The sequence below is a fragment of the Mixophyes fleayi genome, chromosome 9, assembly GCF_038048845.1.
Source record: "Mixophyes fleayi isolate aMixFle1 chromosome 9, aMixFle1.hap1, whole genome shotgun sequence".
Lineage (NCBI taxonomy): Eukaryota > Metazoa > Chordata > Amphibia > Anura > Limnodynastidae > Mixophyes > Mixophyes fleayi.
This window is the reverse complement of record NC_134410.1, coordinates 103,336,665-103,360,770: the sequence shown is the minus strand read 5'-3', so window position 1 is coordinate 103,360,770 and position 24,106 is coordinate 103,336,665.

Genomic DNA, 24,106 nt, shown 5'->3' with positions numbered 1-24,106 from the left:
ACTTTATTTGTCTTTTGCCTTTTTATTTTATCATCTAGAAACCAGCATACCAAACTTCCAAAAATCAGGATAAAGTAGGCAATGCCTCTTTCTCGGGACACCTCCCAGTTCTCCAATCACACCCCTTTTGCCCACTAGAAACCATGATTTTCTATGAAAATGGAACTGTTAGGTGCTGTGTACAAGTTTAACTCCTTTCCTATGTAAAATGAATACTTCCATTGTTGGTGATATAATGCAGGATTGCGATTGGTAAATCGGATGTGACACTTTTTTTTTTTACTTTTTTTTTGTTTATTGTATAATTTTTGTGTGCATACAGTTATATTATATTATACTATGTGCCGTGAATAAAGTATATGTATATGATATGAATATGCTGTTTGTTTGTGGAATGAGTGAGTGTTGTAAGCTATATTGATTATGTTTTTGCACTAGAGAACCATAATAAATACTTCCTTTTAAAATAAGTATCATAATTAGCCATATTCTGTGTGATTTTCTCCAGTCCTTGTGCTATGTGGAATAACAGTTGTATTTTTTCAAAAATATAATTTATTTAGGTTGTGACAGGGATTCAACATTTTATCTTTTTTTAAGTGGTCAGACAAATCCAAAATGGCCATGTCAGCATAAATAAAATTCAGTCCCCTAAGGAGCTAGATAAAAGCACAAAAGTTGGTTACAATAGAAATTATATGTTTGTCCATAACATATACACTACGTGGCCAAAAGTAGGTGGATACCTGAACTTCACATCCATATGTGCTTCTTGTTCATCTTATTCTAAAACCTTGGGCATTAAGATGGAGTTGGTCCTTCTTTGCTGTTATAACTGCCTACACCAGTGTTGGCTAACCTGTGACACTCCAGGTGTTTGTGAAACTACAAGTCCCAGCATGCTTTGCCAATATACAGCAACTTATTGCTGGAAGGGTATGCTGGGACTTGTAGTTTAACAACACCTGTAGTGTCACAGGTTAGCCAACACTGGCCTACACTCTTCTGCGAAGGTATCCCACTTGATCTTGGAACATGACTTCACAAATTTGCATCCATTCAGCCACAAGAGCATTAGTGAGGTCGGATACTGATGTTGGGTGATGAAGCCTGGCTCGCAGTCCGTTTTCTCCCTCATCCTAGAGGTGTTTGATGGGGTTGAGGTCAGGCTCTGTGCAGGCCAGTCAAGTTTTTCCACAGCAAGCTCTGGAAACTTTTTTTTGTTTTTTAATGAAGCTCATTTTTTGCATGGGGTCATTGTCATGGTGATACAGGAAAAGGCCTTCCGCAAAGTTTGAAGCACACAACTCTGTAGAATCTGTCATTGTATGCTGTAGCATTAAGATTTCTCTTCACTGGATCCAATGGGCACTGGCTAAACCATGGAAAAAGTGGAGACCTTTATTCCTGCCTCACAAAACTTTACAGTACGCATTTGGGTAGGAAGCATTCTCCTGGCATCTGCAAAACCCAGATTCGTCTGTCAAACTGCCACATGGTAAAGCGTGATTCGCCACTCCACGAAATGTGTTTCCAGAGTCCAGTGGTGTTGTGCTTTACACCACTCTAATCAGAGTTTGGCATAGCACATGGTGATCTGAGACTTGTGTGAGACAGTTTGGTCATGGAAACCCAATCCATAAAGCCCCTGATGAACAGATGTGCTGATGTTGCTTCCAGAGGCAGCTTGGTAGCAAGTGTTGCAATCGAGGACAGACTATTTAGACATCCTATGAAAGCTCAATGCAATCCATTCTACTGCTAATGTTTGGCTATGGAGAGTGCATGGCTGTATGCTTGATTTTATGCACATGTGCGCAATAGGTGTGGCTCAAATGATGAAACATACTAATTAGAAGGGGTATCTACTAGTGTATGATTTCATTCTTTGTGCAGGGAGAAACACACTGCTGCCTGCAGTTCCATAGGCCAAAGCCTGGCCTTTAACTGCAGATGCAGGCTGTCAACATAATTGAATGGGACAAGCTGCACAGACAGCCTAGATGTGCAGAAGTTTACTAGGATTGCAGAAGGAGTTTTTCTTTCTTTTTTTTCTTTCTCCAAGATTGGTATTGCGTTCGAAAATTCTGGCATCATCCATGGAATTAGGTTTGGAAATAAACTGGTTAAAGAGGGCAGTGTGGGGTGTTTTGTTTTTTTTTGTTTTTTTTCTGAACAAATGTTTTTATTTTATTTACAATGTGCAGTATATATGGCAGGGCATACTGGCACTTGTAGTTGCTCAAACACTTAAAGACAGCCGTGACATGCTGGGATCAGTAGGCACCTTGTAGAAATGAGGTGAAGGCACTTTATACTAATTAACCCACATCATTGCACCAGGGATGTGAAAATAGCACTTTTGCTTTCAGCATAGGTCTGATTAGTCTTCGGGTCCTGACATGTGTGGTCCTCCGGAACTATTTTTCTAATACCAGCCCAGGTTGCCATCACTTTAGTTGTTTTCATGGTAGGGGCACCACTCACTTTTTCCCATTTATTTATTTTAATCTTGTCCTATCCCAAGATGCACTTTAAATGTATATTACTAAAATGTACTCACTATTTTAACTTGATAGCCTCCCAAAATATGGATGGAAAGACGGCCATTAAAAATGCAAGACCTTTGGAGGGACAGAACCCTTCTGGAAAAGGATTATTCTGGTTTATCAGCTGCACACGGCACCTTATTTTGCATCGTCTACTTATTGACAACAGCTAGGCTGCTATCGAAAATAATAAAGACTTATAGGATCGATAGGAATTTCAGACCACGCACTCATATGGCTAAAGATAGAAACTTCAAGCAACAGAGGCACAAATAGGCATTGGATATTTCCAACATATTTGACTAGTTCACTTAAATTTCAAAAATGATAGATGCAGTATAGCGAACATATATTACGGATAATCAGGAACACTCAGTTAATCCACTGACAAGCAGTGAAAGTTGTAATATGCGGTAACATTATTTCATATGTTAAACAGAAATAAAAGCAACTCTGCAGTATACTTTAAAACAATCAAAATAACTGAGGCTTATCAACAATATAAACATTTTCCTTCTCCAGGAAAAAAAGTAACTTGCCAGCAGACTAAAGTCCAATGTGAAAACACCCTTACACAATTAGGAGAAAGATTTATAGCAAACAAGGGATTTCAGTTTCACAAATTAGGAAATAAACCGGGTAAGTTCCTCTTCAACTTGTTGAGTGGAGAATAGACCTCTAACACCATTAAAACCCTAAAAGATGACAAAGCCATCTTAACCATAGAAGACATAGATGCTAAAATACTTATTATACACTCTATAAGCAGGATACCATTGATGAGCAGAGGGGAAAAAAGAATTTCCAAGAAAGCACCAGATTATTGCAACTAAAGCTGGGTACAGGGTTTTTGTCCAATAATCGTCTCAACCAGCTGACATGCAACCACTCGTTCGAAAGTTTTGCAGTGTGTGTAGTGACACGATGGTCGAAAGTCTGCCCAAATGGACGATTGTCGCCTCATTTGGTTGGTCGTACCGTTCAATATTTTCGTTACAATCTCCTTTCCGTTGTGTAGTGTGTATAAACTTCCGACCGATTCACGACAATCCTCTAAAACTTCCTTGACCTGAGAGGCGTGTGTATGTAAATTTGTGATGCCTGTACCAGTCCCATGTGGTGAGGTATCCGCACATCACAGACTTGTGTTTTGTATAGATATGTATTGCACCTGTCTGGCTTCAGACCATTACACTTGTATACACTTGTATAAAGCACGTGTGTTATTATCCTTTGCATCTATGTTGGGAATCTATTCATATTTACCCTCTATAAACTTTTGCCTTTATAAACTATTCAACTTATAAAGTCATATTAACCTTTAAAAACTCATATTTGTAAAATGCCCAGAATAAATCACACAGTGTTGATGCAACAGTTTTATTGCATGTAAAAAAAAGTACAAAAATTTGTATTGTAGAATATGACAAGTGAAAAAAATTAGTATTACACTTAAAGGGTGCTACTGGTTTGTGGAACAACAGTTCCAAACAGCATATACATGTCAACAAAAGTATTATCAAGGTTTTTAATTTTTTTCTTGACGTTGGCTATATTTTCTTTCATTTCTTTAAACTATTCGTGGAGCTTTACAACATTTTTTTCTCCCTCAGAACTTTCATCAGATATGACGATGGTATCTATGAAACAAGAAAATAAAAATTGTTTACCATTACACTTCTATATCTGTAATAAAGTTAATAAAAGTCTTAATCCAACACCAGAAATGTGCTCACCTTGCACACTGCTCCAGATCAGTTTTTGTTGTTGTCCCTCTGGCACAAACGCTACAATAGCGGGCTTCACCTCCGTAGATTCTGGAAAACAGGCGCCATTTTGTTTATTATAACGCTACAGGTATGTGCCTAAAACATTTAGTTGTCTACACATGTTCATTGAAATACCTTTGTGTATAACTTCTTTTATATCTTGGTATTCAACATTTATTTTTTATTGTTTGATAACAGGTGTTACATCAGTGGTATCTAAACAGGCCTTTTCACCATTAAATCTTCCTTCTGACAAAAAAATAATCATGCGTTTGCATTGCTTCATGCGAAACTAGAGTGAAATACATAAAGTCCTTCAAACAGGTACACTACACGACTACACTGGCTACTCACTTTTTTTAATGTTTCCACGAATACGCTCCAGTCTCCTTTCCTCTTTATTTTTAAGGTCCGACCACCTCTTCTGGACTTGGAATTTATTTATTTTCTTTCCAAGTTTTTCCTTCAGTAATCGTAGTAGTTTTTGCATTATCTTTTTCTATATATTATTCACTTTTCTGTACTTTCGCTTTTGGCAGTCGTAGTCGTACTGGTCCAGTACTTTTACCATCATCTCCACCTCTCTTGGGCTAATTGACTTTGCTCCTCTAACTGCAGTAAATTTTATTTCTTTATCTTCTTGAACATCTCCATCCATCACCTTAACTTTTCCAACATTTTTTGGCCCTTCCTGCACCATCTCTGAGTGTGTCTCCGTCTCCATAACTGCAACCCCCACTGACACCATCTCCTCACCCGCCATCTTCTCACGTTCCTCGGCGCCAGACAGGCTCCTCTGTAATTTTATACACTCAGACATGGGCATTCTGCTGTGTACCAATCAGCGATGATGCCCGCAGAGAATGGAGCATTGTAGGTGATGCCTATTCGTGTATAATAACCTCGTGTATGGATTTTTTTTTGCTAGAACTTTAACCCGTACATGACCATTACATACGAAGGGATTTTACGATAGTTCTTAGCTATACATTCGTACACATATACGGTAAGTTCTTTCTAATTGGTGCATACATGTGTACTTGCATTGGTTTATTGTACAGCACAGATGTGAAATATGTTTATTTTTATTATAGCCAAAAGGAACACAATGCCTAACGAAAGAAATGCTGACCTAATGAAGGATTTTATAGAGACCTACATGGCTCACCCATGTTTGTGGAAAGCCAAATCCAAAGATTTTTCAAACAGAATGATGCGGAACATGGTGATGCAAGAGCTTGTAAAAGCATGTCTGCCATATCACCCTGGAGCAACTGTGGAATGGGCAAAAATCAAGATCCAGAACCTTAGGACCGTGTATAAAAAATAATTAAATAAAGTTGATGCAGGCAAAAAATCAGGAGCTGCAGCTGAAGATGTGTATGTCCCAAAGCTATGGTACTTTGATCTGTTATACTGTGTGAGGGAACAAAAAAACACCACGTACGTCCACTAGCAGCATGCCCACAGACAGCAGTTCATCCACAGAGGTAGAGCAAGCACATGATATACCTGCAAGCGGCACGTAAGTACAGTACATTATGATGTTGCCATGTAACAGATTTATTCATGTTAAAAGAATCAACAAAACAATAAAAATATATAACATGTAGGGATGTGCACCGGCCACTTTTGGTGTCTCGTGTTTTGTGTTTTGGGTTCGGATTTGTTTCGCAAAACACCTGTCGAAAGGTTTTGGTTCGGATTTAAGGTTTTGGATTCGGTTTAATTTTCAAAAAAGCATAAAAAGTTCTAAAATCAAGTTTTTGGGCTTATTTTCACTCCTACGCTATTATTAACCTCAATAACATTCAATAACAATCATTTCCACTAATTTCCAGTCTATTCTGAACACCCTCACACCTCACAATATTGTTTTTAGTTCAAAACGTTTCACCGAGGTAGCTTACTGGACTGCATAGTGGAGTGGTCCCGGTACCCAATTTGGTACCGGGGCCACAATATATCACCCTCAACTGGTCTCAATTCCACCAAAAAAGTATCTGGACTGCGTAGTGGAGTGGTCCCCACAATATAATAAAAAAAACCTCAACTGGTCTCAATTCCACCAAACAAGTATCTGGACTGCGTAGTGGAGTGGTCCCCACAATATAATAAAAAAACCCTCAACTGGTCTGAATTCCACCAAACAAGTATCTGGACTGCGTAGTGGAGTGGCCCCGGTACCCAATTTGATACCGGGGCCACAATATAATAATAAAACCCTCAACTGGTCTGAATTCCAGGGAACAGATGGCGGACACCGGATGGACGTCTAAAACCAACATAGCAGTTAAGGGCGCAGTTCCTCTTTTTTGTGACTGCACAAACAATTAATGTAGTAATAGAAATGACAGGTTTTTTTTTGTTTTAAATATAGAAAAAAAGAAGGTAGTAATAGAAATGGCAGTTATTCGAATCCCCAGGAGAGTCTAAGTGGGGTGAGCCACAGAGAGATTATTTCCCTCAGTTTCTCTAACAGGTTGTCAGTGTTGTGCCTCTTCTTAAAACCTGTGATACATAACTACACACACTCGGCAAAGCTTTTACAAATTATCTGCGGCACAGGAGAGTACCACTGGACTAGACTTTAATAGCAGTACCTATTATTTTTGGGTACAGCAACAGTGAATGATCGTAGTTAGACTTTTAAATAGCAGTACAAGCTAGATTTTTTAAAATTTTGTAATATTTTTTTCCAATTATTTTTGGAAAATTTTTTATTTATTTATTTTTTATTTTTTTTAATTAATTTTTAATAATTTTTTTTAGAAAAATAAATTTGTTTTTTTTTAACTTTTGGATAACTTGGAAATAACAATGCCCTAAGCAGAACAGACCACAGGACACAGGAAATACAGAAAGAAAGAAGGTAGCAATAGAAATGGCAGTTCCTCTTTTATGGAACAACACAAACTGATGAAAATGAAGGTGGAGCTGGTGGCATGTCACGGTCCTCTTCAGAGGACAATCTCCTGACCAGCAGGTCTTTGCACCGCTGTAGACTTGTGTCCGCCGGAAACATAAACACAACATACGCTTTAAACCGAGGATCGAGAACGGTGGCCAGAATGTATTCCTCTGACTTTATAAGACTGACCACCCTCGGATCCTGGCAAAGCGTACGAAGGGCTTCATCTACAAGAGCTACATGCTTGGTGGAATCGCAATGGTGTACCAGCTCCTCCCTCACTTTCTCAAGCTGCTTCTGCAAAAGCCTAATCAGGGGAATCACCTGACTCAAGCTGGCAGTGTCGGAACTGACTTCTCGTGTGGCAAGTTCAAATGGCTGCAGAACCTTGCACAACACGGAAATCATTCTCCAGTGCGCTTGACTCAGGCGCATCCCCACTCCTTTTCCTATGTCGTAGGTGGCTGTGTAGGCTTGAATGGCCTTTTGATGCTCCTCCATCCTCTGCAGCATATAGAGGGTGGAGTTCTAGCACGTCACTACCTCTTGTTAATTTAGATTGCAAGGCTTGTAAATACTTTGAAGATAAAAAAAAGCAGGCTGCACAGACTGTGGAGCTAGAAAGTGAAATTAAATGGACCACGTTACTTTGGTGGCTATCAATGTCCCCCCCCCCTACACTTGTAGTTGAATATAAAAAAAGCAGCCTGCATAGACTGTAGAACTAGAAATTCAAATGTACAAAGAAATGGACAAAGGCAGTTTGGTATCTGTCTGCATCAGATCCCCTCTCCACTAGGAGTAAAATAGAAAACTATTCAGCCGTTATATAATCTAGAATATAAATAGAAATTGAGAAAGGCAATTTGGTATCTGTCTGCATCATAATCATCAACATCCTCCTCAGCGCCAGCTACATCAATATCCTCCTCCCGGTGTACAACATTCACACCTTCATTAGCCAAATCTGTAACTGGACTGTAGGTGATCCTTCCAGCATATGCAGAGGGTGTGCTGCAAATGGTGGAAGGAGCCACCTCTTCCCGTACAGTGATGGGAAGGTCAGGCTTCGCAACCACCAACACCCTTGGACTCGCCTTGGGGATTTGTGATAATTTCTCTTTAGAAGGCAGAGTTGTTTGCTGTGTTGTTGCTGACAGCATAACTCTCTTAAATTTTTTGTAGGGGGGGGGGGGGAGAAGGGCTTAGTTCATTGGGTGAAGCTGAACCACTAGTCATGAACACGGGCCAGGGCCTAATCCGTTCCTTGCCACTGCGTGTCGTAAATGACATATTGGCAACTTTACGTTTCTCCTCAGATGATTTTAAGTTTCTCTTTTTGCTACTTTTACTGAACTTGGGTTTTTTGGATTTTACATGCCCTGTACTAGGAGATTGGGCATCGGGCTTGCCAGACGACGTTGATGGCATTTCATCGTCTATGTCATGACTAGTGGCAGCAGCTTCAGCATTAGGAGGAAGTGGGTCTTGATCTTTCCCTACTTTATCCTCCAAATTTTTGTTCTGCATTATATGTAGCACAAGAGAGTGTACCCCGAAGCCACACACACTCGGCAAAGCCTTTAAAAATTATATGCGGCACAGGAGAGTACCACTGGACTTATACTGCAGAATGAGTGAACTTTGTAATATTGCAGTACCACTGGACTTATACTGCAGAATGAGTGAACTTTGTAATATTGCAGTACCAATGGACTTATACTGCAGAATGAGTGAACTTTGTAATATTGCAGTACCACTGGACTTATACTGCAGAATGAGTGAACTTTGTAATATTGCAGTACCACTGGACTTATACTGCAGAATGAGTGAACTTTGTAATATTGCAGTACCACTGGACTTATACTGCAGAATGAGTGAACTTTGTAATATTGCAGTACCAATGGACTTATACTGCAGAATGAGTGAACTTTGTAATATAGCAGTACCACTGGACTTATACTGCAGAATGAGTGAACTTTGTAATATTGCAGTACCAATGGACTTATACTGCAGAATGAGTGAACTTTGTAATATAGCAGTACCAACTGACTTATACTGCAGGATTGTTTTGGGATATTTTTTTTTTTTTATAATTACTTTTTTTGGGGTTTTTTTTATAACTTCTTGAATTTTTTTTATAATTTGGGAATAATGGGGAAATAACAATGCCCTTAGAAGGACAGAGCACAGGACACAGCACCACTGGACTGAACAGGACACAGCACAGGACCCAGCAGCACCACTGAACTCAGAAGGACAGAGCACAGGACACAGCACCACTGGACTGAACAGGACACAGCACAGGACCCAGCAGCACCACTGAACTCAGAAGGACAGAGCACAGGACACAGCACCACTGGACTGAACAGGACACAGCACAGGACCCAGCAGCACCACTGAACTCAGAAGGACCGAGCACAGGACACAGCACCACTGGACTGAACAGGACACAGCACAGGACCCAGCAGCACCACTGAACTCAGAAGGACAGAGCACAGGACACAGCACCACTGGACTGAACAGGACACAGCACAGGACCCAGCAGCACCACTGAACTCAGAAGGACCGAGCACAGGACACAGCACCACTGGACTGAGCAGAGCACAGCACAGAACTGAACAGCATGAGATATAGCAGGACAGAGGACCACCTAACACACCCTCCCTCTACCCTGATCAATGCCCGAGTGAAGATGGCGGCGACTAGCGGGGAATTTATAGGATCCGAGTATCGCGAGATCCGACAGCAGGATTATGACTCAGAGCCTCGGTTTCAGTTTTGCAATTGGCGGGAATACCCGGATCTGTCTCGGATCCGGCTCAGATCCGCAACGTTCGGGTGGGCTCGGATTTCAGAAATCCGAGTGCGCTCATCTCTAATAACATGTATATAAACAGTTGTCATAAGCAATCATTCTGCCATGGCACGACACCATCTCTGTTGAAATACATAAGGTACGCTTCCCGATTTAATTTTGCCAATGTACTACTATTTTTAGAGTGTCCACCCTCTAATGCTGTCAAGCCCACTACCTCCATGTCCTCGGCATTACTTTCCACATACGCCTGAGTGATACGTCCACTGTTGCTTTTACGCCATAGAAAGTTATGCAGAACACAACAGGCCATCACTACTTTGTCCAAACGCAGGTTTATTGCAGAATGAAAAACTCGGAACCTGTTACTTAGAATCTCAAAGGAATTTTCAACTACACGCCGTGCACGTGACAGTCTGTAATTAAAGATACACCTTTCAATGCTCAGATTTCTTTGTGGGTACGGTTTTAATACATTGTTGTGCAATGCAAAGGCGTCATCTGCCACAAACACAAAGTTTAGTCCATATTTTGTGCTACTCTGAGATGGAAGGTTAAGGGGATTGAATTGCAGTTTGTTATGGAAGGTAGTATGCTCCAATGCACCTCCATCTGAGGCTCTTCCATTTTTTTCCAATGTCCACAAATAAGAATTCATAGTTCGCATCCACTATGGCCATTAGAATAATGCTAAAAAATCCTCTATAATTATGGTAGAAAGATCCACTGTTTGATGGTGGCATAATTCTGACATGTTTGCCATCAATGGCACCATCGCAATTTGGAAAATTCCATAGTCTCTCAAAGTCTTCCGCTATCATTTTCCAGTCTTCCTCTGTCGATGGAAACTGAAACATAAAGACGTGTAAATAGTTTACATTTGAACATGCAATTGCATTACCTCATTATTTTTATTTTGCTATTTTTTAGCCTGCACTCCTGTCTGACGGCCTCTTGCTGGATGCTGCAGGCCAGGAAGCTACTACAAGTAATAGCACCGCACGTGAAAGCCAGCTAACTGCTGATAGCCAGGACGTGACCGTAGCTGGTACACTAGCAAAAAACATTCAGAAGCGAAAGAGACGTAGAATAAGGGAAATACAAGAAAGTGATGCAATAGCAGAAAAGATGCTTGATTGCGCTAACACTTTGATGACAAAAAGAAAGGAACAGGACACATTTGATTTCCTGGAAGCAGCAATTGCTAGCAAAATGACAAGTAGCAGCAAGCGCATACAAGATGAAATGGAGCGGCTGCTGTGCGACCTCATGTGTAGGGCAAACGCTGAAGATTTGTGGCCGGACACAGTTATTTCCCCATCTAACTGCAGACACAAACAATCATACACATTTCACACAGCATAGTAGCAGCATGGTACCATGGGCGGACAAAGCGTAATGTCTCAACCGCGTATGACATCCACACCAAGAGCATCACGCTCTTACGCAGGGGACACATCTGGAAAGGACACAAGCGAAATTTTGCACTACCAACAATTATAAACTATTGCTCTGGACCAAATAATTATTGCATGGCACGTTACAAGTTAAATGTATTTTTTAAATTTTATGTATGGTTATAAACCGCTATTTTTATAATGAATACTATTGCTTTTGACCAACCTTCATATACTGATCACAGAGAACTTCAATAATAGCATCACAGGTGTCAGGTATTATCATGCCAAGAGCTTGAGGTGAAATAGCCGTGCTTTATTTCAGATCTGCCAGTGTCCTCCCTGTTTCCAAAAATCTTAGCGTTGCCACCAGTCTTTGCTCTGGCGGTATGGAGCTCCTTAAATGGGTGTTCACCCTCTGGATGAGAGGGGTTACTAGGTGGAGCAGTTCCTGAAAAGTGGCATCATTCATACAAAGAAAATTCTTAAAGTCACCTGGGTTGTTGTCCCGTATCTCCTGTAACAGGGGCATATGAGAAAATGTGTCTCTCCTCTTGAACCAATCTTTGCTCCAACAAGATCTACTCTTTCTCCTTTTTTCTCTTTGGTTCCGTACCTGCAGTCTTCTTGCCACAGCAAGCAGGAAAAGTGCAGTTGCTTTTTCTTCTACTGTATCCATTGTAGGTTTACAAATAGGAATGAATGAAGAGACAGTGTTGCCTTCTCTTTTTATGCGGCTTTGGGTGTTAACTATAGTGAAAGCTCTGCCCCTTTATGCTAATGTCTTTGGTATAACATTACATGCTTCAGTGTGTACAAAATTGCAATCATTGCTCACGACAACATGGCTGTAAAAAGTCGCTAAAGGGACGTCCGCTCTTCCCTTTATCGTCCTAAACAAGGCTAGTGTGTATGCAGTCCATGGACTGAGCGATCAGACCATCGATCGGCATGAAAAGTTGGTGGAAAATTCAGTAGTGTGTACCCAGCTTTACTAAACAGATCCAACAGGATCTGCCATACTATAAAATACAAGGGCAGATGGTACGTGATTACTTTGGCAATCATTAAAGTATTACCAAAACCATTGCTATGAAATGTATGAAGAAATGTTCTAGATTTAAAAAAAAACAAAAACTAGAATAGCAAGAGTGTGGTTGCAACTGACAAAGTACCAAGGGGTATTGAGGTCCCTGACATAACCACCTTACTGATTATTTGATAAGAGTCCTTCACTATTCACCGGCTGCAATGCTCTGTCTCCACCGGACTCTTATTCCCAAACATATGTTATCTAATCTTATGTTCTCAGAAACATCTCACTCATGGATTGATGTGAATAAAACGTTTGATTGAAAGCTACGAACAAAAAATATATCACAATATATGAAAATATAGGTTTCCACCCTAGTCTGGAAAATCGCTCTGTTCAGTTGTGGAGAGAAAAGAGCATGCAGCCAAATAAAGATGTATTTGACCAGGGGAGTCATGTTGTCTTTTCAACAATTTAAAGAGAAATCCAGGTTACCAACTCGCGTTCTTCATGTTTATACAAGTCAGACATTATATACAGTCCTTACCACATCCCAAGGATTTAACTGCAGGCAATGATGAACTTGATGGGTTGGCAAATCTACTTGGCTTCCTATACAATAACAAATACAGGATAATGTATTTATACTTGGACCTTCTACAACCTAATATAGATAAACTCTGGAACCAAACTTGTATGAGCTGACAGAAGAATATTCCGAGTATTGAAAAACCAGTACAATTGATTAAGTAATATGACCGTACAATGCGATTCCTTGGCTTTGTGACATTCGAAGAAGTTCACGTAAAGATTACTAACAGAGCTTATATATCGCAGGGTCAAAGAAAGCAGATGATTTTCGATAAATCTGGTCAGTGTCAAATGTGCTGAAATGCCACCCTTTTACATAATATATGGGATTGGGGTAAAATACACAAATTGTGAGTTAAGGTCCTGAGTTTCATCAATGTTACATTTGCTCTTGCGAAAAGATCCTATTCCTATGCTGTGCTCTAACTTTGCTAATTGGTATACAGACTTGTGGGGGAAGGACATCTTCCCAGTATAGACAGTCATTCTTCCTATAGCTAAAAAAGTTATTCTACAAAATTGGACCTTTCATATTTCACCATTTTTGGGAAGGATGGAAATGTACACAATTTGACACTATGCAGACTTGCAGGTATCTTAGATACCATATATTGCAGAATATACCATTGAAAATGGTATGGTCAGACTACAAAATCTCTGAAAAATTCAATAGAGAGGCAATTAGGCATGATAAAAACAACAATCTGTTATGGTTTCTACAGTACAAAGGAAAATGAGTACTCTCTATGACCCTTGGATCAAAGCAATGCAGAAAAAATAGAAATCATAGGCTTTTTTTTAAATAAATCTTTCTCAATTGGTAGAGGAACAAACTCGATTTATTGGGCTTGGTATTATCTATAAGTTTATTTTCATAATCCCCATTTCATGGGGGGCATTCAGAAAATGGTTATGATAATATATGACAATGGAGAAAATTCAAAGTGTACTGTAGCAACAAAGGTTCGAGATATCAGTGTGGATAAATAAGAGAAAAAAATATGAAATGATACAGGAAAAGAAGAAAGTACTTAAATTGATAACAAAAAAAAAAGGAAAAGGCATAAAAGATAATAGTCGTGCTAAACTAATCTAATTAGTTTTTATGAGATGGTAATTTTAAACTGGATTTGAAAATGTAGTTCATGTGACATATTTGGACTTTGCAAAACCGTTTGATACTGTTCCTCATAACAGATTGATTATAAAAGATTAAAGTACAGAGACTAGTGGAATGAGTCAAAAACAGGGCTAGAAGCAGAGGGTTGTTAGAAATGGAACATATTCTAATTGAACTAATGACATTAATGGGGGTTAACACAGGGATCATTACTGGGTTGCGTCCTTTTTAATCAACTCATCAATGACATTATAGATTAACTAGAAACAGGGCGGTGTGATTGGTGCGAGTGCCCAGGGCGCCATGTTTACAGGGTCTAAGTTATTCTTGAAAATTGAATGTAGTCCCAGCACTTATTTACTGTCCCTTATATCACTCATCTCTCCATTCACACTCCCACCCGTTCCCTGCGGTCAGCCAATGACCGTTGCCTCTCCTCCACACTGATCACCTCAACCTGCGTAAGAATCCAGGATTTCTCCTGGGCTGTCCCCCTCCACTGGAACGACCTCCCTCACTCCCTCCGTCTGTCCCCTAATCTGTGCACCTTCAAAGCACTTAAAACTCATCTGTTCATGAAAGCCTACCAGCCATCCACCTAATCTTCTCCTTGCTTGCTCTCCTCACCTCCCTCTTCCCTGCTTGCGCTCCTCTAGTGCTTTATCTCCTCCCTTTACACCTCTTGTGCCTACTGTTTGTTTGCCCTCCCTTTAGTATGTAAGCTCTTATAAGCAGGGTCCTCTTCACTCCTGTCTCTATACCATTTCTTCTCCAACTTCACTGTACTTGCTATGCTTGGAGCTATTTGAGTCTAGGTATTACTCGTCTTTGTTCTGTACTGTTTTACCCTGTATGACCTTATATTTGATTTCTTATTATTAAATGTAATTCTTTTTAAAATACAACATAATATTCTTATATTTATGTATATTGATTTTACATATTATAGGCAGTAAAAGCTCTTTGTGTATAGAACTGTATTAAAGTATATATCTGTATATATAAAGTATATAGATATGTATTGTATAGATGTGTATGCCGGTGTTGTCCAGCCCTTTATTTAAATTTATTTGGCATAACGCTGCAGGGAGGCCATATATAGTTTCATTTTGTACAGAATCACAATCTTTTGAGCTGACGTTATGCATAGTTGCCTACCCTACCAGAATGTCCGGGAGACTCCTGAATATCTAGGAGTTGTCCCGTACTCCCAGGAGAACAGGGTAACCTCCCAAATCCTGTCACTTCCTTAGTGACTTGAGCGGGAGGCAGGCCTTAGTGCGCGATTTTCTGTGAATCGCGTCATCATGACCCTGCTCCAATAGGCCGAAAATGGTGTTATTTTGCAGATGGGGAAGGGCCTAATGATGCGATTCTGGTGACCACGCCCCCAGACCACCACTGAGACCTCCCCTCCCGGACGGGAGATCTCAAAAGTAGGCAAATATAATGCTATGCCTTTCAAAAATCGCTGGCAGGACAGTTGGTCTTACAAAAATCATTTAAAACGTGTATAGTACACATGAATCCACCGAATCCACATGAATCGGACCTTCAGGTGTAGGTACAATTGTTGTAGATAACACATTGGTCTGAAAATTCTGCAGTGTGTAGCTAGCCTTAGGCCAGTGGTTCCCAAACTTTTTCAGTTTGCGTCACCCTTAGAGTCTCCATAATTTTTTCAAGGCACCCCTCCAAAATAATTACCGTTTTATAAGTAGTTGACTCAAAATAACGTAATAAGTATTTAGGTCAGGACAGAAATACTTAGTAAGTTGTTTGCAAAAATAATACACGTAAATCCAAGGGAAAATAATATTTTTAGATATTTTTTTCAATTATATTTCTGTCAAAGAATAATTTACAGCTAATACTAAGAGGAATAAGATCTAACAAAATAAAACAACAACGTACAAAAATCATCACACTGTGCCCCTTCATCCACATCATTTATATAGCGCCAACATATTCATAGCGCTATACAATTGGGGACAAACACAGTAAACTAATAAACAAACTGGGTAAAATAAAGAGGTGAGAAGGCCCTGCTCGCAAGCTTACAATCTATGGCACACTCTGGCCCTCTTCATCCTCACTCTGGCCCTCTTCATCCTCACTCTGGCCCTCTTCATCCTCTCTCTGGCCCTCTTCATCCTCACTCTGGCCCTCTTCATCCTCACTCTGTTACAACTCTGCCTGTTATTTGTATCTAGCAGCAGTACCTTATACCACCAGAGGTGCTGCTGTTCTGTTCCTGAACTTTTCTACATGCCTGAAGGAGTTAATCACCTTGCATTATGCCTGATTGGAACTGCACCTGCTGCACTGCTTTAAGTACCTGCCTCAAGCTGTACTCTGAGCAGTTCATCCTTGTATACCTGGCTGCTGCATGTGTTCCTGTTTGTTCCTGTTTGATTCTGCTGATATTTGATCTCCCGTTGTGACCTTGGCCTGTTTACCGTTTATGCTTGTCTGCTCGTGACCCCAAACCTTGCCTGGATACTGGATACTGCTGGACCTCTTGTTACCTTAGACCTTGGCCTGATTACCGGACTATGCAAGTTTGCTTGTGACATTTACTTTGCCTGGACTCTGTTTGCTTCCTGGACTAAACTTTTGCATCCTGGAATTGGGTAACCCACCCTTATTATCCCTGCATTCAAACTATATTAGTATTCTGTGGAACCAGTTATTTCTGTGTACCTTCCTGCCATACCTGTTCATTATACCTGTTTATGAAAACCTGCATGTTCCTGGAACTGAATCCTTGCTTATATATTTTGCTGGAATAAAGACATTTGTATTATACTTCCGTGGCTGCTTGCTGAGTTTACTAGGAATCATAACATGAACATGATGAACTGCCTTACAATCTACGCCTGCTGATTGCACGCCCTCTGCTTAGTCTTGGGATTTCTAGTATTTTTGTATTGAACTCTGTGTTTGGTTATTGAGACCATGTCACTTAATCCACAACTACAAATACTGCAGATGGACATTATTCAGCTCCGCTATGAAATCATACAGTTATCCACTCTACTCCAAGAACTGCTTAAAACCCTTCCTGCTGCTGTGTTAAGTAGTTTCAACACTAAGGGCTAGATTTACTAAGCTGCGGGTTTGAAAAAGTGGGGATGTTGCCAATAGCAACCAATCAGATTCTAGCTTTCATTTATTTAGTACCTTCTACAAAATGACAGCTAGACTCTGATTGGTTGCTATAGGCAACATCCCCACTTTTTCAAACCCGCAGCTTAGTAAATCTAGCCCTAATTCTGATTTTAAAGCAACAAACTCCTCTGGTGAAAGCATGCAGACCGCAGAGGATCTTCCTAGAACTTTTTCTGACAGTGGTGCTGCATCTATGGTACTGCCTGCGGTCCCTACCATTAGGGATTCTAAACAACCAAGCTACCTGCGTCCCCATCTCACTGAGGAGGAACGATGGCGCAGAAGGATTGGTAAACTATGCCTCTACTGCGCCAGTGGCGAACATTTCTTACAAGGCTGTCCGCTCCGCAGACCACAACATCCTATGGAGCAGCCTTCAGTGTGCTCCTCTCCAGACCCTGGATTGTTCTGCACGTCATCTCCTGTTGTTTTACTTCAGCCTAATCTGCCAGTTCCAGTTGTAGCCTGTCCTGCGGTGCCAGTTCCAGTTGCCGCCTGTCCTGCGGTGCCAGTTCCAGTTGCCGCCTGTCCTGCGGTGCCAGTTCCAGCTGCTGCCTGTCCTGTGGTGCCAGTTCCAGCAACCGCCAGCATTGAGTCCGCTGTGTCCGGTCCTGAGTCCGCTGTGTCCGGTCCTGAGTCCGCTGTGTCCGGTCCTGAGTCCGCTGTGTCCGGTCCTGAGTCCGCTGTGTCCGGTCCTGAGTCCGCTGTGTCCGGTCCTGAGTCCGCTGTGTCCGGTCCTGAGTCCGCTGTGTCCGGTCCTGAGTCCACCGCCTCTACTCCCGAGTCTTCAGCCGCTGCCTCTACTCCCGAGTCTTCAGCCGCTGCCTCTACTCCCGAGTCTTCAGCCGCTGCCTCTACTCCCGAGTCTTCAGCCGCTGCCTCTACTCCCGAGTCTTCAGCCGCTGCCTCTACTCCCGAGTCTTCAGCCGCTGCCTCTACTCCCGAGTCTTCAGCCGCTGCCTCTACTCCCGAGTCTTCAGCCGCTGCCTCTACTCCCGAGTCTTCAGCCGCTGCCTCTACTCTCGAGTCTTCAGCACCAGAGGGGGTGCTGCCCTTACAGTCTGCTCCAGAGGGGGGCGCTGCCCTTACAGTCTGCTCCAGAGGGGGCGCCTCCCTTACAGTCTGCTCCAGAGGGGGCGCCTCCCTTACAGTCTGCTCCAGAGGGGGCGCTGCCCTTACAGTCCGCTGCAGAGGGGCCGCTGCCCTTACAGTCCGCTGCAGAGGGGCCGCTGCCCTTACAGTCCGCTGCAGAGGGGCCGCTGCCCTTACAGTCCACTGCAGAGGGGGCGCTGTCCTTACAGTCCGCTCCAGAGGGGGCGCTGCCCTTACCGTCTGCTCAAGAGGAGGCGCTGCCCTTACCGTCCGCTCCAGAGTTGCCTGTCCATGCGGTTCAGCCCGAGTTGCCTGTCCATGCGGTTCAGCCCGAGTTGCCTGTCCATGCGGTTCAGCCCGAGTTGCCTGTCCATGCGGTTCAGCCCGAGTTGCCTGTCCATGCGGTTCAGCCCGAGTTGCCTGTCCATGCGGTTCAGCCCGAGTTGCCTGTCCATGCGGTTCAGCCCGAGTTGCCTGTCCATGCGGTTCAGCCCGAGTTGCCTGTCCATGCGGTTCAGCCCGAGTTGCCTGTCCATGCGGTTCAGCCCGAGTTGCCTGTCCATGCGGTTCAGCCCGAGTTACCTGTCCATGCGGTTCAGCCCGAGTTGCCTGTCCATGCGGTTCAGCCCGAGTTGCCACTCTATGCGGTTCAGCCCGAGTTACCACTTGGTGCTGTCTGCTCTGTGGTCTCTCACAGTGCTGTCTGCTCTGAGGCATCTCACAGTGCTGTCTGCTCTGAGGCATCTCACAGTGCTGTCTGCTCTGAGGCATCTCACAGTGCTGTCTGCTCTGAGGCATCTCACAGTGCTGTCTGCTCTGAGGCATCTCACAGTGCTGTCTGCTCTGAGGCATCTCACAGTGCTGTCTGCTCTGAGGCATCTCACAGTGCTGTCTGCTCTGAGGCATCTCACAGTGCTGTCTGCTCTGAGGCATCTCACAGTGCTGTCTGCTCTGAGGCATCTCACAGTGCTGTCTGCTAGGAGGCATCTCACAGTGCTGTCTGCTCTGAGGCATCTCACAGTGCTGTCTGCTCTGAGGCATCTCACAGTGCTGTCTGCTCTGAGGCATCTCACAGTGCTGTCTGCTCTGAGGCATCTCACAATGCTATCCAGTCGGTGTGCTGTGCCCAGTCCAGGCTTCCTGTCAAGTGTGCCCAACTTGCCGTCCCAGCCAGGGACTCTCCAGAGACTGCTGCACAAGCTGGGAACTCTTCAGAGTCTGCTATTGAGCCTGAACACCCAAAAGCTTCTTCGGAATCTTCAAACCCTCCTCCAGCCTTCTTTGACGGAGACCTGAAACAATTTGCTTTAGTCCTTCAAGTTTGTATGAAGCAATTTGAAGAATTTCCAGGATATTTCTCTGACCAATTTAACCAAGTTGGTACAATTATCATGAATTTCAGAGGGGAGGCGCAGACTTGGGCTTTTTCCCTTCTTAAATCTGATGATCCCATTGCTCACAACACCATGGACTTTGTAAATGCAGTCTGTCAGAAATATCTTTCATCTCCAGTCAAGTCACCTGATCGGGGTCTCTCTATGCCACATCAGTCTCCACAAGCATCAACCTTGGTGACTGGCTTTTTGGGCATATCGCCATCTTCTAATAGAATAAAAGGTCCTATCCCGACCCTTGGCTGGGACTCAGACTCTGAAAGTGAGTTCATTGAAGATGCTAGAGACTTAGTGGACGAACTTGCCAATTCTTCTTTTGCTTTTGAGGAATTGGGTCTTCTCTGTACTCCTTTGGAGAAGAGCCCATTTGTGTCTTCAGGAAGATCCCATAAAAAGAAAAAGAACAGGAGGAAAACCTGAAGGGAGCTTGTATAAAGCGTCTGGAATCTGCTCCTTAAAGGGGGGGCTATGTTACAACTCTGCCTGTTATTTGTATCTAGCAGCAGTACCTTATACCACCAGAGGTGCTGCTGTTCTGTTCCTGAACTTTTCTACATGCCTGAAGGAGTTAATCACCTTGCATTATGCCTGATTGGAACTGCACCTGTTGCACTGCTTTAAGTACCTGCCTCAAGCTGTGCTCTGAGCAGTTCATCCTTGTATACCTGGCTGCTGCTTGTGTTCCTGTTTGTTCCTGTTTGATTCTGCTGATATTTGATCTCCCGTTGTGACCTTGGCCTGTTTACCGTTTATGCTTGTCTGCTCGTGACCCCAAACCTTGCCTGGATACTGGATACTGCTGGACCTCTCGTTAACTTAGACCTTGGCCTGATTACCGGACTATGCAAGTTTGCTTGTGACATTTACTTTGCCTGGACTCTGTTTGCTTCCTGGACTAAACTTTTGCATCCTGGAATTGGGTAACTCACCCTTATTATCCCTGCATTCAAACTATATTAGTATTCTGTGGAACCAGTTATTTCTGTGTACCTTCCTGCCATACCTGTTCATTATACCTGTTTGTGAAAACCTGCATGTTCCTGGAACTGAATCCTTGCTTATATATTTTGCTGGAATAAAGACATTTGTATTATACTTCCGTGGCTGCTTGCTGAGTTTACTAGGAATCGAAACACACTCTGGCCCTCTTCATCATCACTCTGCCCCCTCCTTCATTATTTTGCCTCTCCATTGCTGTTTCCTATCACTATTTCCCCTCCCCTTTCTTTACTTACCATACTTGGCCTTCTTTCTTCTATTTCTTCTGTCTTCTCTTCTGTCTTCTTACCAATCCAGCGGCGCCCGGGACCCAGCATCCTCCTCTCTCCCGCCGCTTTTCACTGAATATGTCGGACGTGATGACGTCACGCCCGACATTCAGTGAGAAGCGAGGAGGGAGGAGGATGCTGTGTCCCAGGTGTCGCCAGATTGGTAAGCCTTTGTTTTGTTTTCTTCCTGGTCACGGCACCCCTGTGACAGCTCCGCGACACCCCTGGGAGACGCGGCGCACACTTTGGGACCCGCTGCCTTAGGCTCTAAACACACGTTATCAAAAGAAATGTAAAGAATGTTACAGGCTAATGGTTTCCTCTAAGTTCATATTTAACATGTATGCCTGAAATTCAGTAGCAGGAGCCATCTTCTGGGTATGTATAAAATATTCAAGAGAATTTTTTCTTTTTAAATAAAGTATTTTTGTATTGAGATTTTTTAGTTAGAACATATCTAACATCCAATTAAAATAAACATCTATCCCTGCCTATGTTATAAACATTATACAGTGATATTTTGTGAGCTTTTAGGCCGATGATACCATCATAGTATATTTATTGCACTCCAGGTTAAATTTATTGAAGCTGCATAGGGCTGAGAGCTAACCATCCACCTGGTGATTCCCCAAATCCATCATATCATCCTGATTAGGGTGGATAACATAACTTGATTCATACCAGTGTAAAAATGGATCTGCTGAAACTTAAGACAAGATGTGGCATGTCTAGTATTTCCCACCATTATATTCCACTCCTGTAACCTGTTGGAGATGGTTAAATATTCAATGAGACCTCGAATGTATAATCCCAAGTAAGAGACACAACTTCAGTTAGCACAAGAAATAGATTTATTTAAAATATACTTAGCTACAAGTGTTCATCAATTCATAGGTATATATGTCCAGTACAGCCATCGCAACAGCAATTCTAGGAGCCCTCCTCAGTTAATCAGTGAGGCTAGAAGAGGTTTCAGGCTCCCTGGCGCTTCTGCAGTCTGTGTTTTTCCAGGGAAAAGGCTACTGACTCCCCCCTCCCCTCCCTGTCTTAAGTTTATATAGTGAGCAGAAAATGATCCCAGCCACTGCCCTATGTGTGCATGTCATAAGATCATATGTTACAAGACCAACTGAATCATTAAAAGCTAGATGGTTAAAGTGAATATTAATGTAATACATGAAATTGATGACCGTATCATTCAGAGTAAAAAACAGCTAATTTTGCAAACATTCGTATATTGCTTATAAACAAACATTACAAAAGTATACTTAAGAATACACAAATACTTATATATCTGTCTGTTGTAAAATCCACATTACCTAAGTTGATAAGTAACCATTATCTCTCTGAGTTCTAAATTGCTTAAAGAGCCGAGTTTGCTGGACATAGTTCATTGCAACGGTTTTAGAGAAAGCCTGGTCATAAAAGACAAGTAAATAATGTAAAGAAACATCACAGACTTAGGGCTAGATTTACTATCAGGCGTGTTTGTAAACCCGCCGACTTTCGCGGGTTTGGCGGCGGTTTAGCCATCGCCGGATTTACTAGCGCTAAACCCGCCGTCCAAACGACCAGAAATTATGTTTTCAAACCCGCCTCTGTATAAAGCGCCATGACGGTTTCAACAATGTTCAACATACAAACAGCCGGATTTACTATTAGGGGGTTTATAAAGTTGCCGGAAAACCGCCATTCAAAAGACCAAAATGAAAGCGCTGCTTGTGAGCGGCGAGATTGTTGAAACAGTGTGCTGTTTGAGGTATTCTGCCAATCAGACTATAAGAGAAAGGCCTATTTCATGTCCAATGATCCATTAGGACTGTGTATAGAAAATGGCCAAAGTGTCATGAAATTTCAGGGTACTGTTATGTGTTTTTGGAATTTATTTTTCACCCAGTATGATTGCATTGTAAAATCTCATTTCAGCATTCCGATTCTAGTTGTTTTTTCCTTAGAACAAATCCACTATAATACTGTTGCCTCAAAGAAATTAGGATGCACAATGTTTCATTACATAGTTAACCCTTAATTTAATGCTAATTCAATCCAAATGTGAAAAATGTTTTTTTCTGGCTGAAGAAATCACAGTCTATTGGGCAGCAGTTATTCATGATGCTTACAAAAAGGGCCCCTCATTATTTGTCAGGTGTGGGTTTGTTGGAGAATGGCTTTTGCAGGTAATGTGGTGCATTCTTGCCAGTGTATGTTTGCAGCTTTTTACCTGATGGAGACAGAAAGGCGCCAGGAGGAGGAGGATGAACAGCAGTTGGCATCTGTTCCGCAGAGCCTGCAAAGACCCCGCACTCCACGTGCATTTCCAGTGCGTTTGAATCTGGAGTCTTTGGCTGATGTGGAGGTAGTACAAATGTTTCGGCTCAATCGTGCTAACCTCATGGCACTGTATGAGCAAGTGAAGGATGATTTGGAGCCTACAACCAGCCGCTCTAATGCAGTGTCAGGACTACACAAACTACTGTGTGCAGTTCACTTTTTGGCAACAGGTTCCTTTCAATCTGTGTCCTCCAGAGTGATTGGCATAACGCAGCCTACATTTTCCAGGCATTTTGGACAGGTCTTAGGTGCCCTTAAAAGAGTGTGCCCTAGATATATCAGCTTCCCCAGCCAGGAGTCACAGTGGCATGAGCTCAAGGGAGCTTTCTATAGGGTCGCAGGTATCCCTAATGTAATGGGTGCAATAGATTGCACTCATTTTGCCCTGAGACCACCTCACCACAGGGCAGAGGTTTTTGTTAATCGCTATCATTACCACTCCCTGAATGTGCAGGTTGTGTGCGATGCTAACCAGCGTATAATGAGTGTTGTTGCAGGCTATCCTGGGTCATGTCATGATGCCTTTATCCTTAGACAGTCTACCCTTTATGCCAAATATGAAAATGGTGAAATGCCGGAGGGATGGCTTTTGGGTATGTACTTATCATGTTTTATATATCCCTTATTATTACTCAAATTGCCTCACATATGCTAACTGCTGT